This window comes from Rattus norvegicus, chromosome 2 (genome assembly GCF_021556685.1).
Source record: "Rattus norvegicus strain SHRSP/BbbUtx chromosome 2, alternate assembly SHRSP_T2T, whole genome shotgun sequence".
Lineage (NCBI taxonomy): Eukaryota > Metazoa > Chordata > Mammalia > Rodentia > Muridae > Rattus > Rattus norvegicus.
Window position 1 is genome coordinate 190011726 of NC_141535.1, and position 27477 is coordinate 190039202.

A 27477-nucleotide genomic window follows, 5' to 3' on the forward strand; every position below is an offset into this window, starting at 1 on the left:
AATGGGGGACCTAAGAGCCACCAGAGGTGGAGGCTGCCAAGCTATGTGGGATGGAGGTGTGTCTGTTATCTTTGAGGGTTCGGATGCCAAGTTCTGCTTTGCTCCAAGGGACTCACACCTGCTGGCAGTCTCCAGAGCGCCCCCCCTTGCAACCTGGGGCTCCCCTGTTCCCTCCAAGGGGAAACGATGACATTGTCCAGGTCCCTGTGGACTTTTCCCACCCGCAAAGGACAGTGATGGAGCCCAGCAGAGAAAGGGTCCTGGCTGGGGGCTCAACTTTATTTGTTGACTGTAAAAATGTCAGCTCCTTTGGACAACTTCTTGAGTCAATATTTGCTGTTCTGAGGCTGAGTTCAAATGGCCAGTAATCCTTTTGGCCTAGCCTCTTCCTCCTCACCTGGGCGAGGACACACACCCACAAATACTTGGCAGGGGCCATGAGCTTGCTCCAAGCCTCCCATGCCATTCCTGGGGGGAGTCGCCTCCCACTCCTAAATCTCAGGGCCTAACAGCGGGCATTGGAAGTTGAAATAAAAGAAAGGATACTCAAGCATTTCATCCACGGTCAAGCGGGGCATCGTGCTGAGACACGGATGGTGGTGAGGAGGGGAATGGTCAGAGTGGGAACATTTCCAGGGATGTCTTAGGTGCTGCCTCATCAGTAAGGTATCCTCCAGCCAGCCTCGTACCATGATCGGAAAGGAGGTGAGCTTGTTTGCTTTCCCCTTGGGGACTTGTGTATCAACCTCTGCTTTCTAACTTCTAGCAGCAGCAAGTCTCTAGTAAGAAGGCTGGGGAATTGATGGAGAGGCACAGAGTTCTCAAAGTAAATGGTCCCATAATCCCCTATTAGTTCAGTGTGACCTTTGACCAGTTGTTTAACCTCTCTGAGCCTCAGATTCTGGTTTCTCATTTACAAGAGAAAAAGGCTTACCCTGACAGGCTGACTCTTTTTGCATGTTTGTTTGTTTGCTTGCTTTTATATAGTGCTTTACAGAAAGCACCCAGTAGGGAAGCTGACCCTTAGTATGTGCTTTCTAAGTATCCATCCTTTTCATTCTGTGGTTAGCGCTTCCTCATATTACACAATTCTCTCCTCCTTGCACAAGGCGCTGTGCCTGCTCGGGCCTCAGAAACCACGAGTCCACACCACTGGTACATGGGAAGCTCCCACAGGTAAGGATCGCTTTCCTGTGCCTTTGTTCTGCCTCTGTTTGGTTTTCAATCCGACCTGGCTGCCAACATCGGTAGGGTACTGGGCATCTGAGGATGCAAGGAAGAGCCATCCCCTGGGGCAGATGCAAGCCTCGCATCTCTTGCCAGGAGGGACCTTCAGGTGAGGATGCACGCACAGGATCACAGTGGCAGCCTGGGGTTCGCTGACACATCCAGTCTCATGGTGACCACTGAGAGCTGGGTTCTACAGCCCTGTCCCCTCGTTGCTGTGTGCTCTATATTTCTGCAAAGGAGGCTGTACTTCTGAGATTGAAAAGCTTCACATGAAGTAATCCCATGCTAAACCAAGAAGAGGGTGGATATGAACCTTGGGACACTTCACGGTTCCTCCATGACATAGGAGAGCGCCATCCCAAGACCTGCTGGTCCCAGACCAGCCAGCCACAGATGCACTGTGTCTTGGGACAGTCTGCACCCCAGCTTTGGAGTTGGTTGTGAGCAATAGGGGGAAGGCCACTGCTGCTCTTTGTCTTAGGGTTTTATTGCTGTGAAAAGACACCATGACCACTGCAACTGTTATAAAGGAAAAAACCTTTTAATGGCGCTGCCTGACAGTTTCAGAGGCAGTCCACTCTCATCACGGTAGGAAGCATGGCAGTGTGCAGGCAGACACGGTGCTGGAGATGGAGCCAAGAGTTCTAGAGACTGTGTGTCACACTGGGTGTAACTTGAGCACAGGAGACCTCAAGTCCCACTCCACAGTGACACACTTCCTCCAGCGAGGCCACACCCACTCCAACAAGGCCACACCTCCTAATAGTGCCAAGCATTCAAACACATGAGTCTATGGGGGCCATTCATACTCAAACCATTGTATGATTCCAGGCCAAGAAGAGAGAGCTGGGATGTTTGTCTTTCTGGTGCCCAGGAGGGCTTTGCTTGAGAGGGCTTGCTTTTCACTTTTTATCTATTTAATCTATTTTATCTTATATATCCTCGGATGGCCAGGGACATGGCCATGTAGCCGTGAATAAACTTCACCTTCCATTTTTAAACACTTACTTATTAATTTGGTATACTTGTGAAAGTCAGCTCTCAATCCATCCCGGGAGATGCTGGAAAGGATCGGACTGAGGGCATCAGGCGAATGCCTTCACCCACTAAGCTATCTCGCTGCTCCAACCTCAAACTTTTGACCTTTCTTCCCCTATCTCCCAAGTGCCAGGATTATAGGTATACACTTCTGTACCTGATTTCCTGATCAAACCTCACACACACAGGCAACTCTTCTAAGCTCTGCCCCCAGCCCTGAGGTCTCTGCTGAACACAGAAACTGCTGCAGACAATGGTACTTGGATTCACAAGGGACCAGGCACAGGAGGGACAAGCTCTCTCCATCACTGTGCTGGAGATCGGAGCCAGTCTTTCTGAGGTCTGCCCAGCCTTTGACAGTGGACCCTACTGTCAAGGAGCTCTAGTGAGAATGAATGAATGAATGAATGAATGAATGAATGAGCTTTATGGAGCACACCAACCAAGCCTATGTGGGGGATTTTTTGAGGAGAGCAGAGTCTCTGAATTGCTTCATTAAATATGCAGATCCTTGCCTGCAATCGCTGCATACTTGACCTAGGAGCTAGAAAGTTTGGGGTGAAGCCACTCTCATCAGTAGATCCTGAAGTTTGTTTCCAGGTTTAGGTCAGTCCAGGCACAATACATTCCACTCTGAAGTAGTCTTTGAGTCTCTTTTAACTGGGGATACAATTTGCCTACAGTGAACGCCAAGTTTACCAGTCTTTAACGAGCGTACAGACTCAAGACATTTCAGCCACTCCTGAAAGCTTACTGGCGCCCTGCTGCTCAATTCTGTCTCCTAAGCCAGTGCTAATCTGATTTCTGCCACCGAGAGTTGGTTTACCTCTGCGGCTTTCTGTGACTGGATTCCTGTAATAAGGTGTAGTTAAGCCCCCAGTCTCAGCTCAGCACACGGTTAACCTCACCTGCAGAGTGATTCGTTTGTTTCTACGGCTGAACGGGTCCTCTGCTGTCTCACAGTTGGATGGATGTCCAGGCTGTTTCTGGTTTGGAACCATTTGGAGCAAAGCTATTTGCATTCACATCTTCTGTGACTATATTTTTGTTTCTCTTGGGCAAATACCTCAGAAGTGTGTGTGAGGATTTCTGGGTCTCTGGGCAAATAGGATAAGTACTGCAGGCTGAATTCTAAACATTCTTAAGGTCTCGGCCTACTGCTCTATGCCAGCCCAACTCTCTCCTGCACATGGGCAGGACCTGTGGATTATCTGTAGCCAATGATAATAGATATTGCAAGATAGAGGTCATCCGTAGGATGACTCCACATTGTCTGAGATTCCTCACAGGTTGTGGGGAGGTCCCTTGAGATGACTGTGTGTTGAGGAGCTAACAAGTCTCCTCCTGAAGCTAAGAGCAGCCTCCTGCTGACAGTCAACAAGAAAACAGAATCTGCCTCACAAATACAGCTGAATCCTGCCAATGACCACAGAGCTGAGAAAAGACCCCAAGTTCTGGACTGGACGAAGTCCCACATGTGGATTCAGTCCAGAAAGATCCTGGATGGAGCAACCAGCCAAGTTGCTCCTGGGCTGCAGACCCACGGTTTCTGTGGAGAAACCGTGAGGTCATTATGAGGAACCCTACAGCCCACAGTCTGCTGTTTTATAGTCTAGAGTTTGTGGTGATTTATTCTCCAGGGTAAAACACCGATGTGCTAGTGTGCTAGCCTGCTTTTAATGACTGCTGCTGTGACGATATTCTATTGACTAGGTAAGTTGCTCATCTTCTTCATATAGTCCCAGAGTCTGGGAAGCTTTAACAGACTACATGGGAGGGTGAGGGCTTCTTTCAATTACAGAGCAAGAAAGGCAAACGCACAACCTCTAGAGGGGACTGAACTTCTTCAGATGTACCCCTGGTGTAACTAAGCCACCCTAAGGTATCAGCAATAATCCGATCCCAACGGTGGGATGTTATGGGATTACGTCACTCCATCACATGATCCTCTCTTAAAATCCCATCGCTCAGTGCTGCTTCCGTAGCCCTTAAAATTCGACATGAGCTCTACAAGGGATGTTAAGACACAGCAGTGAAGAAAGAAAATCACTTATTTAGTGTTTAACGACATGCTCATCTTAATTCAGTTCCTCTTAAAAGGGGAGTCTGGAGTGAAAAATGACAAGCTTTACTTGGGAGAAGCAAATTCAGATCAGAGAGGGTGAGAACAGGGAACAGGCAGGGAGCCACAGTAATCTGCTGTGAGGAGAAGTGACCTGCCACCATCTCTGGCTGCCGCTAAGGCACACCCTACATTCTGTGCAGTAAGCCTGTGAGGCTGAAGGAAATGCTTTGTCTCGGTCTTTCCTTAGAGCAATGGTTCTCAACCTTCCTAATGCTGCGACCCTTTAACACAGTCCCTCATGCTGTGGTAACCTCCCCAACCATAAGGTTATTTTCATTGCTACTTTATAACTGTAATTTTGCTACTGTTATGAATTGTAAATATCGGTATTTTCCAATGGTCTTAGGTGACCCCTGTGAAGCGGTTGTCCCCCCCCCCCCAAAAGAGTCACGATCCATAGGTCAAGAACCACTGCCTTGGAGGGAAGTGATTGACATCCCCAGCTCTGTCTATAGTCTGCTTTCTCCTTTGACAAGCTCGTCCCTTGGCCTCCACATTGCATTCCCTCTGTGAGCTGCCCACTCGAGACCAGATCACATACTGTGGTGCTCCTTCCTCCACTGAGAACGGGAGTCAGTGAAGAGCCACTCAACCTGACTACAGGAATAGCCAGAAGTAGCTTAGTGCTTTGCCATATACCATGTCCCATGTCCTCATCACCATTGCGACCCTAGCTGTCACCCGTGCTCCCCAATGTCCATGCTTTACCTGAGACTCATAGGGAAATCTGTCACTTCTGGGTTCCGTGACCTCTAGCCACCCCTGGGTCCTAGTGGTACACTGGCACCATCAGACACTCTTGCTTTGTCTAATCTTTTTTGAATTCTCGATTCTCTTTTTTTGGTGGCTTATACATTTGTTCTGGTAGAAGACTTCCTAAGAGATGGAGCATCACTTGTAGTTTGAGCCAAAGTTCAACCTGGACTTTGTGTTTAGCATAAGACTTAAGGAGGCCGAAAGCTGAGCCTGGAGAGGTAGCTCAACCAGTGAGGAGCGCCGACCACAGATAAATAAAATCCGATAGAAGAGAAAGTTAGGAAATAGTCTTAAACTTATTGGCACAGGAAAAGACATTCTGAACTGAACACCAATAGCACAGATAAAAAGAACAACAATTAACAAACGGGATTTCATGGAACGGGAAAGCTTTGTTAACCCCACCGGGTAAGAATAAGACCATCGCCATGGTTTTGAGCCAAAATTTGAAGCAAGCTTGAGTGAAATACTGGCCAAGTCCATTCCTGGGTTCCCAGAAAATGGTGACGAGTCACATTTTGCTGAAGCTTATAAACCCATTATGCCACTGGATTTTCCAGTAGGTTGAGTCAGGGCGAGCATACATCCTGATGTATCTTCTGCCTATGTACCTCCTGAATGTGGGTGATCAAGCACATCCGGTGTAGCTGGGTCAAACAAACTGGTTCAGGGGAGTGAGAACTTGTGGCTTGTTATCACTCACAAACACTGCCTCCAGCAGTTCAGGAAGTGCCTGTCCTTGGGCAAGGGGCCTACAGGTTAGAGGCAGTCTGGTTTCATGGATCTCTTAGACACGGTACTTAAAACTTAAAATGTAACCGTGGCTCTGACACCTTCTGTAGGACAAAGGGCACCATCATCTGGGCAAAGTGGAGGGTACAGAACAGAAAAAGATCACCAACTGCGTATGTGATCGAGGGCAAATATCTGAACTACGAAAAGAACCAAGGAAACTGGACACCCAGAAAACAAATAACGCGGTTTAAAAATAGGGTAATGATGAAAGCAGGGTTTCCCAAAGAGGATCTTGAAATGGCCGAGAAGCCCTTTAAAAACTTCTCAGTAGCCTTAGTCATCGGGGAAGTGCAAATCAAAAGTACGCTGAGCTTTCGCCTTACACCTGTCAGAACAGCCAAGGTGAACCAAACAAATGACAGCTCACGCTGGCGAGGAGGCGGGGTGAAGGGAGCACCCCTCCACTGCTGGTGGGAGTGCAAGCTCACACAGCCACTTTGGAAATCAGTGTGGTGGTTTCTCAGAGAGATGGGGATCAATCTACTTCAGTTATTGTCATCCAAAAGTCTCTACATCCCGCTGCCGAGACACTCCCTCAACCATGTTCACTGCTGCTCTATTTTAATAGCCAGAAATTGGAATAACCTAGATATTTGTCAGTGGATGAGTGGATAAAGAAAATTTGCGTTTATGCAATGGAATATTTTTCTGCTGTTAAAACGAGAAATCATGAAATTTGCAGGTAAATGGATGGAGCTAGAAAAAAAAATTATCCTGAGTGAGGTAACCCAGAGCCCCAAAGACAAATATGGCATGTGTTTGCTTATATGTGGGCATTAGCTGTGAAGTTATTGATAAACAAGCTACAATCCATATAACTACAGAAGTTAGTAGTGAGTAAGGGACTAAGTGGAGGGACGCATCTCCTCAGGAAGAGGAAATAGTCTAGATAGTTATGGATACATGGGGGAGCGCTGGAATGGGAGGGTTACACGAGGATGGGGAAGGAAGAGGAGGGTAAGGAACAGCAAGAACTGAGGGCCATCTGAGGGGCTGTATGGAAACCCAAGACCCAGGAATCTTCTTAAAGTGTACACGTATGTGAAAGAAACCTAAATGAAGTCACCACATAACAGGGGAGACAAAGCTCCACGTAGGTCCCTCACTGCTGGGCACGGGTCACGTCTAATCGAGTTGTTGATCAAGGGGCTCCATGGAAACCCGCAAACAAGCCAAGCTCTTGCCAATGCTATTGGCTGCTCTCCACAAACTGATGGGGAGGTCCTGTTGCTGAAGACAACATCTTCATTGAACATGGAGAAGTTGAGCTGGAGGCTGCCCCCCTCCTGAAAAAAAGGAAGAGAGAAAGAAGAAAAGAAAAATAAAAATGTACTGGCTGTTCATGCAGAGAACATGGGTTCCATTCCCAGCACCACATGCCAGTCTCCCACCAACTGTAAGTTCAGTTCCAGGAGATCTGAAGCCACCAGGCATGCACATGGTATATACATACACACATACATACATACATACATACATACATACATACATACATATACATATATGTATACGTATATGCATGTGGGCAAAACATCCATACACATAAAATAAAACAAATTAGTCTTAAAAAGAAAAGGAAGCCAAATGCAATGTAAGCATAGTTTGTGCCGGTCAGCAATGACATAAACCTTGAGTGATGTTGTCATATCTGGTTAGCACAAACCTGTAACAATAGGACTTAGCTCTGCCACTCAAATTATTGCTAGTGTGAGAACATTCACCTTCGAATGAAAGTCCTGTAATTACATTAGGGTAATGATCTCCTTATGTGCTTTCTAAGTGTGCTGGCTGGTTTTGTGTGTCAACTTGCCACAAGCTGGAGTTATCGCGGAGAAAGGGGCCTCCCTTGAGGAAATGCCTCCATGAGATCCAGCTGTAAGTTATTTTCTCAATTAGTGATCAAAGGTGGGAAGGTCCAGCCCATTGTGGGTGGTGCCATCCCTGAGCTGACAGTCTTGGGTTCTATAAGAGAGCAAGCTGAGCACGCCAGGGGAAGCAAGCCAGTAAGTAACATCCCTCCATGGCCTCTGCATCAGCTCCTGCTTCCTGACCTGCTTGAGTTCCAGTCCTGACTTCCTTTGGTGATGAACAGCAATGTGGAAGTGTGAGCTGAATAAACCCTTTCCTCCCCAGCTTGCTTCTTGGTCCTGATGTTTTGTGCAGGAATAGAAACCCTGATGAGGACAGTAACTATGAAGTCTACTGAATATTTGTAATATATAAAAATGTTAATGCTGCAGTGATTAATGGGTAATTTTACATACAAAAGCAAATATTGAAACATTCCAACAGCAATATAGGAAATCAGGATATTAGTTAAGATTAAGGCAGGTTAAGACAGACAGAGGATTAGTCAGAGAAGAGTTTTACATCCTTTCTAAGCCAAAATGTAAATACAAAAGTGGTACCAGAAGCTATGATAGAGGAGGTGTGGTATAGACTAGATTAGATAGATTCTAATTCAAACTGTCATACCATCGCTCCATTACTGATAATTATAAAATGAACAAAACTGTCTTAAACTTATACTTAGCATTTTTCTTATTTACAGTCATGTTCCGATGTTTTTGTCAACAATGGACTGAGTATACAGTGGGAGGTGCATAGATTATAACAGACACAGGCTGTAACCCTGTGTAATCCCTGGGACTGTAAAGTCAGGAGATGCAAAGTTCAAGGTCAGCCTGGACTACAAAGGTTTTTGTTGGTCTTGTTTGTTTTGTTTTGGCTCCTTTTGCTTTTCTGAGACAGGGTTTCTCTGTGGGGCCCTGGCTATCTAAGAACTAGCCTTGTAGGGGGCTGGAGAGATGGCTCAGCAGTTAAGAGCACTGACTGCTCTTCCAGAGGTCCTGAGTCCAATTCCCAGCACCCACATGGTGGATCACAGCCATCTGTAATGGGATCTGATGTCCTCTTCTGGTATATCTGAGAACAACAGTGTACTCACATTAAATAAATAATAAATAAACCTATTTTTAAAAAAAGAACTAGCCTTGTAGACCACGCTAGACCTTCTCTTATAAATAAAAAAAGGAAAAGCTAGGCCAGGGTCATGGTACCGACATTACAGGCCTGATGAGCTGAGTCCCATCCCTAGAACACATGTAGAAAACCCAGAAGCAGTGGCACACACTTGATCACAGTACTCCTGTGGCAAGATTTGCAGGGGAGACAGGAGAATCAGCAGGAAGCTCTCGGCATGCTAGCCTGGGATATAGGTAAAACCAAAACAAGACAAAACAAAAACTGTTACAAAATGAAAACCATATGCTCTTAAATAATCTTATGCCCAGCAATGCATGACTGTATTTCCAGTCATTTTGTTCTATAAAAGTCTGCCATGACTTATGAAAAAGTATTTATTCCAGTCAGTATATTTTGAAAACAAAGCAAAACCTCAAAGCCATGTATAGGCTTACCCACAATAATTCATTATCGGTCCAGACATCATAAAGACATAAAAAAACACATGAAAAATTTTAGGAAAAATGAGGTAAACAAAATATTTCCCTCTCACCGGCCAAATATCAAAATAGCAGAGATGACAAGAGTTCTTTAGTGTAATTCCTTATAGGTTTGCATTCTTGGTTGTTAAAGCTGTAAGCAGTCAACTTATTGAGAGAATTTCAATGAAGAGTGATCAATTTTCAATGGAGATTTTGGACAGTTGAGAGTGTTCAAGCTGTGAATTCCAGGTTATTTACAGTTTCAAAATCTACTTTGCTGTGTAACAAAGATTATTATCAGTTAACAATTCTAAGTGATGTAGTTACACTGGTTTTCTTCTGCTGTTTTCATGATATACTTCATTCTAATCCTATTATTTTTATTTCTTTTATTTTAGCATTTTATTTATTGTTTTAAATTAGCATGCAGAGTATTAGGCATTGTCATGGCATTTTCAAACAAAATTTGCTTTTGTTGCGATTCCTCCACACTTCTCCCCACTTCTCAGCTCTCCTCAGTCTCTCAACTCCTCACAGCCATAGCCTCTGCTCAGTTTTTATTTCACATATCATATATACGACCTTTAACTTTTATGACCCTTTTATTCTAAAAGACTCTTTTATAAACAGAACACAGGTAATTTGTTTTTAAAGACTGTAGGCAGCCTTTGCCTTTTAATTGTAGTATTTAGTCTATTTATAGCTAATGTAATTGCTGGGTCATTTGACTCAGTATAAATTTTTAGTTCAGAAGTAATTTCTCCACATCATGCTGACAGCCATGGTACCCATGTTCAGCACTGGTTTTGAGAAATCCAACTCTATTATAACTGCTGGTTCTTTTTATTTGAAAACTCCACCACCACCACCACCACCACCACACCACCACCACCACCACCACCACCACCACCACCACCACCACCACCACCACCACCACCACCCATAAGCTCTGGAGGCATTTCAGGTGCTTTTCTTTCTCGAGTTGTCATTGTCTTGTTCTGCTATTGCAGAACTCATAAAAAAACACAGAACTCAGTGATTTATAAGGAAAAATAGGTGTATTTCCCACAACTCTGGAGCCTGGGAAGTGCAAGATCAAGAGACTAGCATTTAGTGAGGGCTTATTTGCTGCAAGAGAGCATGTATAGGAAAACAAGAGGCAAGAAAGAACCGAGGTCACTTTTATACTGAGGACAACCCTCCCACCAGCAGCATCTCCCCCACTACTAGAGTGGGAGCTCTGTCTGAAGTGCAAGAAACCAAACTGCAGCCTGCTCTCAGCCTTCTTTCAGTGGGCGAATTCATATTTGTTCTCAGCTCTGGGAAATTTTAATATCTTTTACTTTTGTTTGTCTTACTTTTCTGGTATGGGAACTATATAATTTTTAGATGTTGGTCTTCTTGGGCATTGTTATGGAGTTTGTCATCTCTGGGAAAAGACCAGAGACTCAATCCAATTATAATTAAAAGATTTGTTGATTAGCTGTTAGCAGGATGAACAGTCTTTGAGCCAAATTTGAGATTAACCTGAGAAGGGGGATGAGGGAAGGATTTTTTAAAGGGGAAAAAAACCACAGGAAGACCATCAATATCTACACAAGAAAAACTAATCTGTTCCGCCAAGTGTCCCCAAAACACCTTTAAGTATCCATCTGTATAAGCAAGTTCCGAAGCCAAAGGAGCAGTACATCATAACAAGTAGATAAGTAAACAGTCATGGGTATACATTTTTGGGTGAAGGTCACTGGGTCAGGGTTCTTGGGAATTTATCTCCCAGGGACCAGAATCAGAGGCAAATGGCTAGTGGGTACCAAGATAGGTGCCTAGAATAAGAGGAGTTTCTTTAGCCATAACAGAATCACATCCAATGGGAACTTGAAAACATAGCGTTAGTTATGTAAAAGCAGGCTTGTAAATTGGCCTTGGCTTTTTTATTTGATTGTAAACAGCAAGCACAAAAAAACCCAAAGCCAAACAAACAAGCACCTTTGCATGGGGGAGACATGTGAGTGAGGATGTGGGAAACATAGCTGGAGCTGGCTGTTTTCTGCTCCGCGGACTGGCACTAACTGGCCCCATCACTGGCTTCCACTCTCTGCTTTGCTGTGCATGAGGCATGACCTGGGTCAAGACACCAGCTCTCTGGTCCTTATTTCTTGTCAATCAAATGAAATGAGAGGAATACCATCTACCACTGGGCAAGAGTGCCAGCTCTCACCCAGTGCGGTGGGGAGGGAGTCTGGGGGCGAGATTGCTGCCATTGCCCCAACAGGAGGCTGCTGGAGTTCAGACGGAGGAGGGGGAGGAGGAGGATGAGGATGAGGAGGAGGAGGAGGAGGAGGAGGAGGAGGACGAGGACGAGGACGAGGACAAGGAGGAGGAGGAAGATGAGGAGGAGGAGGAGGAGGAGGACGAGGAGGACAAGGACGCTTCTTTCTCTTCTCACTTCCTCTCCTGGTAAAGGGATCACAGTCTCAAAGGACCATCCCAGAGACAGGCACTCAGTGTGACATCTTGGCAACTGCTTCTGTCAACAGTTCACCAGCTGGAACACTGCTTATGTCACTTGGAAGTGAATGAAGATCAGATTCACGCCCTTCCCAAGCCCTTGACCTTGGTTTGTACAGTTCACCCCTGCTTGAGGACCTGAGGCCATGGTGTCATCTTAACGTTAAGGGCATAAAGAGCCCTTGTCTTTATCTAGGAAGCCAGAGGCTGCGTTGCCTCCTCTCACCACCTTGCCTGTCCCTATCACTGCCTCAGGCTTGTTCTGCCTCTAGCATATCTAGCCCACGCCCTGATGAAGATCCCCAATTATCATTATTGCTCTTATTTGGGGTTTGGTGTTAGGGATGGAGCTTGCAAGTGCTAGGCAAGCACTGAGGCTCCACCCTCCTGACAACTTCAGCTACTGTAAGCACCTAGAACCCTCCCACTGCAGGGCTCACACATTCCCCATGTCATCAGCATTTACTTATGCCTGAATAGCGGATCACCGTTCTACTTTGACCTGAAATTTACTGTCTTTCTTCATTTTGTAAGAATTGATTTCCTCTACTTCACTGGGAGTGGGTAGCAGGGCTTGAGAGGAGACGGCTCAACAGTTAAGAGCGTTGACCGCTCTTGTAGAAGACCTGAGCTCAGTTCCCAGCTGGCTGTGACATCAGCTCAAGCGATTCGACCCGCTCTTCTGGCCTCCAGGGGCACCTACACTCACACGCACAGACTCACACACGATACAGTCATGTACATACCAGTATTTTCTTTGCTTCGTTTTCCTGTGTAATTGGGAGATTTTTGTGCTATTTTTTTTTATGATTTTAGTGGTTATATTCAAACTTTACCAACGTGTATGGACAGTCTTAAAATTAATCCAGATTTTTTTCATTCCTCCTCTGGAATTGCTTCACCATACTCATCTCGGAACTCATTGTATACTTTAGAATATTTTAGTTCTGCAATTTTTATCTGGCAAAAGAATGCTTGAGCGGCTGGTGTGGTTACTCTGTGTTGGCTTCCTGTTCTCCGTCATGCACCATACCAGGCTCTTGTCACTGTTTTCTTCCCTGGATTTTATCTTGTTTTGTTTTCTGTCTTTTTTTTTAACATTTTGTGTGTGTGTGTGTGTGTGTGTGTGTGTGTGTGTGTGTGTGTGTAAAATAGAAAGAGAGAGAGAGAGAGAGAGAGAGAGAGAGGGAGGTGTTTGTATTCATGTGCCATGGCATACATGTGGCGGTCAAAGGACAACTAGCAGAAAATTCTCTGTCCACCATGTGGGCCCCAGGTATAAGCATAGCACAGAGAAACTATTCAACTCTGTGGGTAGAAAGATTTATTGGGGATCAAACTGCCAAGGCCATATGAGGGGGCAGAGAGGATGGAACGGTAAAAAATCAAGCAGCTTTTACATGATAGTCAGCAGGGTGGAGCATTGAGCTAATACAGGTTGTCTGGACTGATCTGCAAATAGATACTCTTTCCAAGGCAGTTGACTTTTAGAGAAAGGGTAGGTGAGGTTCTGGGAGGATTACAAGAGGTTCCTGGTGAACAGAAAGGGCCTTAAAAGGTCTGCTTTTCTACTAAGCAGAAACCCACCCTTAGGCTTGTTGTTTATTTAATAAGAATCTTTCTATTTATTTGGTCAAAGTCCTTCTGTCCTGTTTAGGAAAATGTCACCAGCACTGCTATTGGTGTGTGTGTGTGTGTGTGTGTGTGTGTGTGTGTGTGTGTGTGTGTGTGTGTTTGTGTGTGTCTGTGTGCCCGTGTCTGTGTGTGTGTGTGTCTGTGTCTGTGTGTGTGTCTGTGTCTGTGTGTGTGTATGTCTGTGTCTGTGTGTGTGTGTCTGTGTCTGTGTGTGTGTGTATGTCTATGTCTGTGTCTGTGTCTGTGTGTGTGTGTCTGTGTCTGTGTGTGTGTATGTCTGTGTCTGTGTCTGTGTGTGTGTGTCTGTGTCTGTGTCTGTGTGTCTGTGTGTGTGTGTCTGTGTGTGTGTGTCTGTGTGTGTGTGTCTGTGTGTGTGTCTGTGTCTGTGTCTTCTGTGTGTTTTCGGCAGGTGCCTTTCCCGTTGAGCTACCTCGCTGACCTTGCTTTGTTTTCTAAGATTATGTCTCACTTTGTAGCCCATGATGGTCCCACATGTACAACCCTCCTGCTTCAGCACCGCAGGTCTTGGGCTTACAGGCTTGTGCCATTACCCCAGACAAGATTAATCTTTTAGTACTTTTCTCTCTCTCTCTCTCTCTCTCTCTCTCTCTCTCTTTGTATTAACTTGAGTATTTCTTATATACATTTCGAGTGTTATTCCCTTTCCCGGTTTCCGGGCAAACATCCCCCTAATCCCTCCCCCTCCCCTTCTACATAGGTGTTCCCCTCCCCATCCTTCCCCCATTGCCGCCCTCCCCCCAACAATCTAGTTCACTGGGGGTTCAGTCTTAGCAGGACCCAGGGCTTCCCCTTCCACTGGTGCTCTTACTAGGATATTCATTGCTACCTATGAAGTCAGACTCCAGGGTCAGTCCATGTATAGTCTTTAGGTAGTGGCTTAGTCCCTGGAAGCTCTGGTTGCTTGGCATTGTTGTACATATGGGGTCTCGAGCCCCTTCAAGCTCTTCCAGTTCTTTCTCTGATTCCTTCAACGGGGGACCTATTCTCAGTTCAGTGGTTTGCTGCTGGCATTCGCCTCTGTATTTGCTGTATTCTGGCTGTGTCTCTCAGGAACGATCTACATCCGGCTCCTGTCGGCCTGCACTTCTTTGCTTCATCCATCTTGTCTAATTGGATGGCTGTATATGTATGGGCCACATGTGGGGCAGGCTCTGAATGGGTGTTCCTTCTGTGTCTTTTTTAATCTTTGCCTCTCTATTCCCTGCCAAGGGTATTCTTGTTCCCCTTTTAAAGAAGGAGTGAAGCATTCACATTTTGATCATCTGTCTTGAGTTTCATTTGTTCTAGACATCTAGGGTAATTCAAGCATTTGGGCTAATAGCCACTTATCAATGAGTGCATACCATGTGTGTTTTTCTGTGATTGGGTTACCTCACTGAGGATAGTACCTTTCTCTTGGTGGTAAGGTCTCTCAATTTTGTTCTCTATAAACATTCCACCCTTAGGGCTTCACAATTCACAGTTCCTCAGCTGAATATGCGATTCTAGGTTAACATCTCTTTCCCCACTGTTTCTGTGTCTCTATCGCTGTGTTGAGAAGTCAGCTGCTGTCGCGCCCACCTCGTCCGGCAAGGAAGACGCAACACGGTTGGATTCTTCTCAACAGCCTTTACTGCAGGAGACCTTCTTTGTTGATACAGGGAGGCGGCGGCAGCCAGCCCTAAGTGTTACAGCTCCAAGTGTTACAGCTCCAAGTGTTACAGCTTTAAGTGTTACCGCGCCGAGCGGCAAAGCCGCTCGGCTTATATACACAACAGTATGCTAATCTTCTTTCAGGGATTGGTGGGGCACGAGTCACCCCACTGCCATCCCAGCTACTTGTCCTCCAGAGATTGGCGAGGCATGAACTCCCATTTAGCATAGTACCGCCCCAGCCAGACTGACGTCAGGTGCAAAACTCCACGCATGCTCAGTACTGTTGTTAGGAGGGCGCCAGATTCACCTCATTATCATACAGCTGTCGCACCGCTCCCTACATCTCCCCCTTTTTTGTTTAATAAAATGACTGGTCTAGATCTGGGTGTCACGTCAATCTTGTCATTGCTCCTGTCTTAGGTCGTTCCTGACGATGACTCGGCCTTACCCGTCGTTGGGTCACCCTATCGCCACCGGGCCCCGTGTCTTAGGTTGGTCCGAGCTCGAGGAAAGTTGCCCGTCCCTGGATACAATGACCCCACATGACTGTGACAAAAATGATCTAGGGCGAACTCTTAATCTTTCAAAGAGGCCAGCCATACATTGGGAGAAGCACCATTGTCAATGGCGGTCATAGCCTGGTAAACAACCGCTTTGTGTCTGGCATGTTCTCTTTTTAAACAGCCAATAAGCCAGAGACATACTCCGCATCCCAGGAGGACAATAGCTCCCCAGGCAAACATGCCCGCCCACTCCTTAAAAAAGGAGAAAGCATTGGTAATCCATGAGGTAAAGTCTTCAATTGTGATGGGGTCCAGCCTAGTGCTGTTGAGGACAGCAATCTGCATCAGCAATTGTCTGGATAGTTGCTCTGCTTTCATGGACCAGTTTCCTTTCAGATAATTTGAGATTTCTTTGCTCTGTTGAGAATGCTGAGAAAAGTTGGCTTGCAAAGGAGTAATGCATAAACCTCTTAGGGAGGAAACGCAAGACAGCTGTGTCATATGATACAGTGCTTCAATTTGTTCTTGAACTAAATCTATCCTTTGATTGGCTAATAGAAGGCCAGATGCCAAATGAGTATTAAATTCTTCTTGTATCTCTAGCGCCATTGCAGTTCTTTCTACAATCTGATTGACAGTCTCAGCCGTCTGTATTTGATTGGTCATAGCAATTGCAGCTGTGGTAGCTGCGGCAGCAGACAGCACGATGGCTGAAATTATGGCTGCCGTAATTCCAAAATCTCTTTTGGTTCTCAGCAAATTAAGAATAGGAAAACTATCTGGGTTTGCCTCTACTGGGATTGGCACAAAGGAGGGAATCTTGACCATCACTGTGGTGTCATTGTTGCCATCCCAGCATTCAGCTAAATAGCAGACTACATCAGAGCTATTACAATTTAAAACACCATTGCTGACATTAGAGCTTATCAGAAAGAAAAAGGGTGATCTAACACATACTGAAGTACTAGTGGCAGTATTATGTTCCAAGAGGTTATTATATTGAATATTGGTCAACCTGGTATCCTTTTTTCTTGTAGCCGAAACATTATACAGCGTGAAGTTCTCACCCATCAACCTAGCAAAAGGGGTCAGGGATGTATATGCCCCTTGCTCATTGGACAGCACCCATTGAAACCAAGGCCAGAGATTATGCTTGCCAGTCTTATTCTCCCCCCAGTCATACTGTACATGGCCAAGAGGAGGGGAAAATTCAAATCCCGGTAGGAATTGTTTTGTTCTATGGAATGGACTCTGACATGGGGTAAAATTAGGTGGAAACTCTTGATTCGGGGGGCAAGCGGGTAAGACTCTACGACGGGTAGAGCTATTCTGTGCATAGTTACCTTGCCCTGGGCGTGATGGAACACTACAATTATGCATCACAATTAGTGTTGTAATGTTCAGATCAGCAGAACTATCGACTGACATGTCCTCGCTGGGTGAAGAGACTCCCTGGGCAATTTGACTCAAGGCAGCCAGGATGATCCCGGTGTTCATTGTGCTGTCACTTATAGGATTCAACCAATTTGCTAATGTGGCTCTACGTAACCAAATACAGGGCAGGGAAGAGTCTTTAATGGTAAAACATAAGGTATGCAACAGAGAAACGTTAGTGGCGGCATACCGTTGGGGCATTTCTCCAGTTGGCACTATACAGGGAACATCACGCAAACAGGAGGTAGAGAAAAAGGTTGGTAAAACAGTAGAATTGCTATGGACTGGCATGGGTACTGGCCAGGATCTGGCAATAGCCCACAGGGTGATCGAATTAACCTGTATTATCATTCCCAGTAGCAATAGTAGGGTTCGTAGTCTCATCTTCAGGAAGAGCAGAAGGCAATTTTCGAGTCAAGCGCTCAGGTACCCAAATTGGATTTTCTTGATTCTGCGGAAAAACACAAACAGCTCCCCTAGATCTCGAGATCACGGGATCTGGGCCACACCATTTATCAGTTAAGACATCCTTCCACTTTACTTCTGCATTAGTTATAGGTGTAGTAGCAGCATGGCGATCCGCAGCAGAGCGGCCATGCGCATCCAAAACTAAGAAATTTAGAGTAAAAAGAGCTAAAGAAAGTTGTTCTTTTGGTGTTCGGCTGCTGGCAATTCCCTCTTTTTGTTTTTTTATCAGCTCTTTTAAGGTACGATGTACTCTTTCCACAATTCCTTGACCTTGGGGATTGTATGGCAATCCTGTAGTATGTTTGACCTGCATTGTCTGGCAAAATGCCTGAAAGGACTTTGCAGTGTAGGCAGGCCCGTTGTCCGTCTTGAGACTATCAGGCTTTCCCCAGGCTGCCCATGCCTCTAAGCAATGGCTAATGGCATTACGAGCCTTTTCACCAGTCATCAGAGTAGCATGTATAATACCAGAACATGTATCAACAGAAACATGAGCATATTTTAAATTTCCAAATTGAGATATGTGTGTGACATCCATCTGCCAAAGTTTTAGCGGGATCAGACCACGAGGGTTAATCCCTACATGAGGAGGGTGGTGAAATTGAACACAATTCTGGCAACTTAACACCACATCACGAGCTGCAGCTCTAGAGATTTTAAATTTTTGTTGAAGAGTAAAGGCAGGTACATGAAACTTTTGATGAAATTCTCTAGCAAGGTCAACCGGAGCAGCATGAAAAATAAACTCTCTACGAGTACTAGCATCCACCAGGGCGTTATTACTGGTCATGGGACCAGGCAAATTAGTATGGGCTCGAATGTGTTGTATGAAAAATTTATTTTTTCTGGCCCAAATCAAATTTTGTAATTCTAAAAGAATTTGACATACAGTACTAGTCGACCGAATTGGCCCTGCAATTTCAAGTGAGCGCACCGCATTAACCACATAAGCAGAGTCAGAAATTAAATTAAAAGAATCATGAAATCTTTTGAAAACTTCCAATACAATTTTACATTCTGTAATTTGGGGGGTACCTGGACTATATTGAATTAATACTGGTTCTTGAGAATCAACCATATAGGCACCTACACCTGTTTTGGAGCCATCTGTATAAATATCTAACGCTCCAGACAAAGGCTCTGAGGCAGTGACCTTTGGAAAGATCACTGGATGTTCAGTAAAAAATTGTAGCAGCGGATCCTTAGGATAATGATTGTCAAACTCTCCATCAAAACTACAGCGCAATATGGCCCAATCATCTATCAATGCACACAATGTTTCTACCTGAGCAGTTGTATATGGTATAATAATTTTCTTTGGTGAAATACCAAAATGCTGAATGCAAGATTTAACGCCTAATATAGCTAGCTGTGCAACAGCAGAAGGGTAATATTCAAGGGTTTTATTAGGAGAAATATGGGGATAAATCCAAAGAAGTGGACCTTGTTGCCATAATACTCCTGTAGGTTGACGAAAAGTTCTCAGTATACACAAAAGCAGATCTTCCTCTTCCTTGTACCTTTTTAGTATTGCCTTTTCTAGTCTTTCTTCTACTTTCCTCAAGGATAATCGTGCTTCCTTGGTTAAAACACGGGGTGAAGTAAGCTGAGAATCCCCTTTCAGGATCTCATAAAGTGGTTGTAAATCTACATTGGGCATTTTAATATAGGGTCGAATCCAATTTATGCTTCCTAGTAATTTTTGAAAGTCATTTAATGTTTTTAAATGGTCTTTTCGTAATTCAATTTTTTGAGGAGAAATACTATGAGGAGTGATTTTTGTTCCTAAGTATTCTCCCATTTGGCCCATTTGAACCTTTTCAGGTGCTATGCACAATTGGTTGCTTTCAAGCGCCTTAACCACTTTCGCATAAGCTACTTCCAGGGTGCCATGATCTTTAGCAGAAAGCAAGATATCATCCATGAAATGAATCATTCTTAATTTTGGGAATTGGTCACGTACAGGCCGTAGGGCCTGTCCTACATAAAGTTGACACATAGTAGGACTATTTGCAATACCTTGAGGTAAGACCACCCACTGATAGCGCTTATCAGGTTCCTCATTATTCATAGATGGCAAAGTAAATGCAAATCGCACACTATCTTGTGGAGCAAGAGGGATAGAAAAAAAGCAGTCTTTAATATCAATAATAATAATAGGCCATTCAGCAGGAATGCTGGAGAGTAATGGTATACCTTTCTGTAGGGGACCCATTATTTGCATTTGAGAATTAATAGCTCTTAGATCATGTAATAACCGCCATTTTCCTGACTTTTTCTTAATAACAAATATGGGCGTATTCCAAGGTGATCTGGATGGTTGAATATGTCCTAATTGTAATTGTTCGAATACTAATTCGGCAGCAGCAATTAATTTTTCAGAGGATAGAGGCCATTGAGGAACCCATAAAGGCTCCTCTGTTTTCCATATAATGGGTATTCCCCCCTCAACGGCCCCTAGGAAAAACCCAGACCCGTCCTGTCATGTTTTTGTTCTGACAGTACTGGGTCAACTCGTCCTTGTAAGTTCTTTCCCAGACCCTTTCTAGGCACATAACCCATTTTTGCCATCATATCCTGGACTTGTGGGGAGTAATCATTTGTCAGTCTCATGTCCAGCTCTACCAAAACATCTCTGCCCCACAGCGTTACTGGAATGTCTATAACATAAGGAGTGATCTTTCCTGATCTCCCTTCTGTATCTCTCCACGTCAATTCTTTTGAGCTCATTAAAGGAGCCATTTCGTACCCTAAACCACGTAGGGCCTGAGACGATGTTTGTGTAGGCCATCTGGGTGGCCAGTCATGAGCAGAGATAATACTACGATCTGCTCCAGTATCCAATAGACCAAGGAATGAACGTCCCTCCACAGTCAATGTTAACATTGGACGATCACTCAGTTCCAATGAGATAAAGGCAAATCGGGAACCTGTAGATCCCAAGCCCCTATCCCTTCTAATCCTATTTTCAGCAGGAAAGCGCTTATGTAAGCTGGGCAGAAGCAGCATTTGAGCGATTCTGTCTCCAGGGGAAATGGCAGTGACACCCTGGGGGGAGGCTACCAGCACTTTTACTGTACCTAAATAATCAGGATCAATTACTCCGGGCACAATCTGCAAACCGTCCAGGGCAGAGGAGGAGCATCCCAACAAAAGCCCAACTGTATCTTTAGGGAGGGGTCCTCTAAAATCTGTATCTACAGGCTGCACTCCCATTTGGGGGGTCAGTACGAGTCTGGTGGTGGAGTGGAGGTCCAGTCCTGCGGAGCCTTTAACGGCTCTCCTCGGTCCTTCGGGTGGCGAAGGAAAGGCCAAGGCCTCTGATTGTCCTGTCCTTGTCTGTCGCCCTGCAGAGCCCCATATATTTGAGGGCCCTGGGGACGTGGGCCCCGTTGTCCGTTTTTTGGCTGTGTACCACCATATCCTGTCACTAGGGGTCGGCCATCCAAGTCTTTCACAGATCGACACTCATTTGCCCAATGGTTTCCCTTCTTACATCGTGGACATAGTCCAGGCTGCTTGGATCTATTGCTAATTTTCCCCTTACTCCTTTCAGGGCACTGTTTTCGATAATGCCCTTTACGGCCACATTGGAAACAGGTATCCGTGGTAGTGGTTTTCCCTAATTGTACCACAGCTGCCGCTAGACCAGCATTAGTCAATGGTCCTCCCAGTTCCCTGCAGACTTTCATCCAAATCTCTAAACCTTTATGTTTGTATGGTGTTATGGCATTCCTACATTCTTTTGTACATTGCTCATATACCAGCTGTTTAATGAGTGGCATGGCTGTATCAGGGTCTCCAAAGATCTTGGTAGCAGCCTCTACCATGCGGGCCACAAAGTCTGAAAACGGCTCTGTAGGTCCTTGCAGAACCTTGGTGAGGTTCCCGGAGACCGCGCCCCTATTAGGCAGTGCTTTCCATGCCTTGATGGCTACTCCATTAATTTGGCTATAAACTTGCTCTGGATAACCGGTCTGGTCCAGAGCGAATCTCCCTAGACCCAATAGCATGTCAGCATCCCAATGTCTCTGAGGGTCTGCTCCTGAGGCCAGATTAATGGCGGCCTGAGCATTAGCATGTTCAAAAAGATAAGATTTCCAATCCAAGTATTGACCTGAGGAGAGGCAGGCCTTAGCCAGACTCCCCCAATCCCCAGGGGTGAGGCAATACCTAGCAAGAGCCTCAACTTGAGCCACAACAAAAGCTGCACTGACCCCATAAGTTCTAACCGATTCTGCCAATTGCTTTATAGTCTTAAAGTCAACGGGTTCATGATATCGTTGCCCATTGGCGTCCAAAAATACTGGGAAACTTAATCCCATTTCTCTCCATACCTCTGGGCAAAAGGAAGTACCTTTTGCAGGCCTCGCCATGCTTTTATGTTGAGGGTTGTACGGAGGTACGGTTGGTATAACTACCTTTTTGCCTAATTGTCTGCCTCCTTGCCACGTGGTGTTAGCGTGTGGCCAGTCCGGATCACATCTCTCCCCCTCATACTGAGCAGCCTCTTCCTCAAGGTCAGCCTCACCATCCTCACTAAGCTCTGACTCATCTGACATTTCTAAAGTCAAGGCTTTTAAGGAGGGATATATCTTATCTATTTCCTGGTCCTGATTATCTCCTTTTTTTATCTCTGCCTTTTCTCTGTTCCTTTTGTCTCCTTTTCTTTTCCTTTCTTTCTTTGGGACCTTTTCTCCCTCTGACATACTTTCTTGATGCTCTGCAAGGATTCTCTGACCTGTTCTAACGACTTCCTCACATCGCTTATCCTCTAAACAAGCACGGACTATTCGCCAAAGAGGCTTTGATCCGGGTCTAAGCTTGCCCTCTGTGGCTTCTTTATCTAGATCCCTTCCCAATTTGTCCCATGCTCGCAAGGTAAGAGATCCTGACACTATAAACCACGGAGCACAACGATCGCATTCATCAAGAAAACTTGACAGGATTTTCCTTTCAACTTTGAGCTTACGCCGATTAAGGAGCTCCTGGAGAGCTGTCAGGAGTGGGCTGGAATGTGAGCTTCCCATACTCAATGAACTTATTTGCAAGCGGTTTTTTAGCAAGCTGGCCTGTTTGTTTATACCCAACTCCGTAGCCTGGCACCTGTTGGCTACTCCAAGCAAGTGCACTCCCGTCCGGGATGGTGGCAATTCAAAAGAAAGCAAACACACAACACAAAGACGAAAAGAAACAAAATTATAAAACCTGCCCACAAAGGATCAACTTGAAACAACATCGCTGCAGACCGCAGACCTTTTAGCCTCTAACCCAAGGCTTCCATCGTCTCTGCTCACCTCCAGAGAACTTTATGGTCCCTTACCGGGAACTTTTCCGACGTCGCTCCTCCTGAAGCTGAAGAGTTCTGAGATCCACGAGGATGTCCTCGTCCCCGTACGGGCCACCACTTTGTCGCGCCCACCTCGTCCGGCAAGGAAGACGCAACACGGTTGGATTCTTCTCAACAGCCTTTACTGCAGGAGACCTTCTTTGTTGATACAGGGAGGCGGCGGCAGCCAGCCCTAAGTGTTACAGCTCCAAGTGTTACAGCTCCAAGTGTTACAGCTTTAAGTGTTACCGCGCCGAGCGGCAAAGCCGCTCGGCTTATATACACAACAGTATGCTAATCTTCTTTCAGGGATTGGTGGGGCACGAGTCACCCCACTGCCATCCCAGCTACTTGTCCTCCAGAGATTGGCGAGGCATGAACTCCCATTTAGCATAGTACCGCCCCAGCCAGACTGACGTCAGGTGCAAAACTCCACGCATGCTCAGTACTGTTGTTAGGAGGGCGCCAGATTCACCTCATTATCATACAGCTGTCGCACCGCTCCCTACAAGCTGCCTTCTAATGCTAATTCTAATGCCTTCTTCTGTAAGCAGTTGCCCTGTATTCCTGGCTGTCTCAATGTGCTGACATTTAATTAGACTATATCTAGGCACAGATTTCTTTTTGTTTGTCCCCTTTAAAATATATTATACTTCCTGGATCTGGGGATTCATCTCTGTCTTCAATTTGTGTTATAGTCCCTTCTGCACTGCCTTCGGGATTTCGATCAGCCACATTCACCTTCTTAGGTATTTTGGTTCTTACCCTTGCTTTCATCCCCCTTATTCTTACATTTGTTTACTCTGCTCTGGATAAATTCACTTTCAACATGTTCCATTTGTTTTGTTTTGTTTTGTTTTTGGCTGTTTGCTTCGTTTCCACTTGTTACTCAAATGTGTCTGCTGTAAGCTCGTCTCTGCAATTATATACTTGAGATAAGACAGGAGGCTGGTCAGTGACCAGTTTATTATAAAATACTAACGGTACAAAGAACAGCATACTTGTACCTGCACACATACGAGAACTAAATGGTCATGAGATCACTGTTGCTCAGAACCCATGGACCACAGCATATGTGATATTCAAAATCCTCGGTCTTTTTTTTTTTTTTTTTTAAAGATTTATTTATTTATTATGTATAAAGCATACAGTATTCCACCTGCAGGCCAGAAGAGGGCACCAGATCCCATTACAGATGGTTGTGAGCCACCATGTGGTTGCTGGGAATTGAACTCAGGACCTCTGGAAGAGCAGTCAGTGCTCTTAACCACTGAGCCATCTCTCCAGCCCCCAAAATCCTGAGTCTTAAATTCAGTCATAGAAAAGAAGCCGAAAATTATTAAGTGAGGACACCTGTAAGTTAGAGAAAGAATAAAAATCTCTAAAGAAAGAAGGAAGCAAATAATGAAGAGAAAGAACAGAAACCAATGAAGTAGGAAACAAAGGGGAACAATGAACAAAGCCAGATGTTGGGTCTTTGAAAGACGAACGTGCTCCCCGGGTCAGGTGCACACCTGAACTCCACTTATGCTCATCTGGCAAGGGAGGTTCTCGGCATTTCCCAGCCATCGAGTCTGGGGAATGCTGGTTCATAGTCACCTACCCTAGCCTTACCAGGGATGCCTATGCATGCACCCAGCTTCTGCATGAGTACTTCATAACACGGGTCAGAGTGATGGCCGGAAGTCTAGCTCCCCACGCTTACTCTTTCCCTGGACTGCTTTCCCCAACTTAGAGATGTCAACCTCAGAGTTTGTTTCTTCCAAATGCCATAATTTCTCTTTGTTTCCTTCCTGGGTCTGCAAAAGTTAATTATTTTAAAACACTTTCTTCTTTTATTTATTTGTGTGTGTGTGTGTGTGTGTGTGTGTGTGTGTGTGTGTGTGTGTGTGTGTGTGTGAATCACTGAAGTTGTGACCTGACTGATATAGGTGCTGGGAACCAACCTGCAGTGTCTTGCAGGAGCAGCAAATGCTCTTAACTGCTGACCCACCTCTCCCACCTCTCCAGTCTCTTAAAGTTAATTCTAAACCCCGGACCCATAGTAATCTTATAAGGAGATCACATGGAATTGTAAAGCAGACTGCTTCACCTGTTCAAGCCTTCACTGGCTCTAACCATCCTTAGAACGGGTCCTAGACTCCTATTTGGGCTCCTCACCATCTGGCCCTCCTGTCCTGGCAGCCTAATTGTCTCATCCTCTGTTCATTCACTGTCAATCTGTCCTCAGGATTATCCAAAAGCAGGTCCTGTGCGCTTGCTTTATCTGCCTGCAATGGTCTTGGCCCAGAGTTCCCCTGGTATACTCAGAGATCCCCATGGCCTACTCTGTCACTCTGTGCAGCTCGGGGCTTTGTCCAAAAGTTTCCTCATTAGGTGACCTTCCCTTGTTTTATTTGCAATGATTTGTGAAGGACTGGAGAAGAACATCTGTAAAAGACCTGTGTTCCATTCCTAGCACTCACAAAGGGCATGGGCTCCTTGTGCTCCCAGAGAAGCACTAGAGAAAGCAGGAATGTTAAACACATAGGGTATCTTCTCAACCAACAGAGAGATGCATAGCCATCGGGAAATGGCTGGGAGCAGATATAGTTAACCTGATGACCTGCACTATCTGGAGGACCAGGCCACACCTGAACCCCCAGACTAGTATGTTTCTCCCAAACTCTTCCTCCCTAGACCATTATCTTTAGTCTTTTCACTCAATAGAACCCATTCTTAGGAGAGATGTCACATGTACTTTTTATAGCTCAGTGAGCAAGACCACGTTAGATCCTTCCTTAGGCCCTTGAACTATAGGATCCATCTTTTTGGAAGAGGCCACATGGACGTTGCAAAAGAGTTTCAATGTTACTGTAAACCTTTTCATAAAGTTGTACTATACCTAAATATGGCAAAAATAAACAGCCCAGGGTCAGATTCTAGAAGTGTGAATCAGTACCTCATGTGGATCCTCACTCTTCAGACCCCAGTGTTTGCAGAGGTCCTCCCAACCCCCAACACACACACACACACACACACACACACACACACACACACGCACTAGTAGTTGGGTGATTCCCAACTACTTGTAATTTTAGTTCCAGGGGATCTAATGCCTTCTTCTGGCTTCCCCCGGTACCTGCTTGCATGTACACATACAGACAAGCAGACCCACACTAATACATGTACATAAAAATAAATGCATCTTAAAATAAGGCACAATGCCTTCCCTGATGGGCATTCACACATGCCCAGTCCTGTTTCCCTTATTCATACTCTTACCAAGATTGGCATTGCAATATGTCAGCTACTGATACATTTTGTTTGTTGCCACCTGCCCCTATCCAGCAAGAGAACTTCTGTCTCACTGTTGTGTCTGTGTCTTAGGATTGTGCTCCAGACATCCTGAGCTTAGTAAATATCTGGTATTTGTGTGATGGAAGCCTACAGGAATGAGTGTGAACAGTCCAGGTTAGGAAGAGAGGGAGAAAGGACATGGAAGAGAGTGCCAAGGTAGGGAGGCTGTTCTCAGTCACTAACTCTCTCTCCCCCTTTCCCTATCCTACACTTCTAAGGTGATTCTTCCATCTTTTGTGTCTCCTTCTCATGAAGGGGTCCCAACTGTCAGTTCTCTGCTCACTCTGTAGCTTGTCTCTCCTGTGACTGTGGTAGGGTCCCTGGTTTGGGCTTGTGTAGACTGAGGTCTTTGGGCACAGAAGATACACTGCAGGCCTCCTTACCTCCACAGCCAGCTACAGGTCTAGCAACCTCCCATCAAGGTTTGCTCAATTGAATTAACCCCCAGTTGGCTCTCTAACTCCAGCTGAAATTTCTTTGGCCTTTATGTTACCTGGGTGATTTTCCCCTATGAAACCAGACTTTAAAATTATCAATGGAAGGCTTTTGATTTTAAAATTATCAACAAATTATTCCTTTGTGTGTGTGTGTGTGTGTGTGTGTGTGTGTGTGTGTAAAAGGGGGAGGAGTTGTTCTGATTCAACCCAATGGATAGCCAAGCAGCAGATTACAATGTCTAAGTTCCCAGAAACGAACCTCATGTAGGCCAAGACCAAGCAGAGACAACTCCCCCTTGAGGATATAGTGTGCTCTTCTGCACTGAGATGGTGGGAACCTAGAGACCAGGCCAAATGGGGTCTCCAGGGATCGGTTGGCTCTGCTTAGAACTCAGGAGTACACTGTTCTCTGTTTCTAGAGCCACTTGGCTGGTCCTTGAGGTGTATGTCTGGGTGGCTGTGGACCCTGTCCAGGCCAGTCCCTCTGCCTCAGCCACAAGGACAGGGGGAAAGGGGGAAGGGTTTTGGGGGCGGGGAGTGATCTCCAAGCCCTTGTGCCCCAGCTGATTGGATGGAATTCGGTCAGAGGAAGAACCAGAATAGAGTGAGCCAGGAGCACCCTGTGCCTATAAATCATAGATATTTGCCAAGTGAAAAAAACACCAGCTTTCAGAACGTTTCATCTCATGCTTCTTAGAAACACTGCGTTCCAAAGGCTACAATGCAGTGGGCTGGTCCTTGCCTGAGCCAGGTGTGCGCAGCTTCCGGGTGCCCTTTG

General features: G+C 45.5%; 1 long non-coding RNA gene and 1 other non-coding gene across 2 annotated transcripts; one reads left to right on the forward strand and one right to left on the reverse strand.

Moving 5' to 3' along the window:
* The first annotated feature begins 455 nt into the window (after positions 1 to 455).
* Positions 456 to 2228, forward strand: LOC147996451 (uncharacterized). The gene is made up of 3 exons (XR_015672362.1): positions 456 to 705; positions 1110 to 1176; positions 1324 to 2228. It is a non-coding gene; the product is annotated as an uncharacterized LOC147996451 (transcript).
* A 12919-nt stretch (positions 2229 to 15147) lies between these two features.
* LOC148006732 (uncharacterized) lies at positions 15148 to 23175 on the reverse strand. Its single transcript, XR_015672356.1, has 2 exons — positions 22918 to 23175; positions 15148 to 17577 (listed from the first exon to the last, which is right to left on the reverse strand). It is a non-coding gene; the product is annotated as an uncharacterized LOC148006732 (long non-coding RNA).
* Positions 23176 to 27477: the final 4302 nt, after the last annotated feature.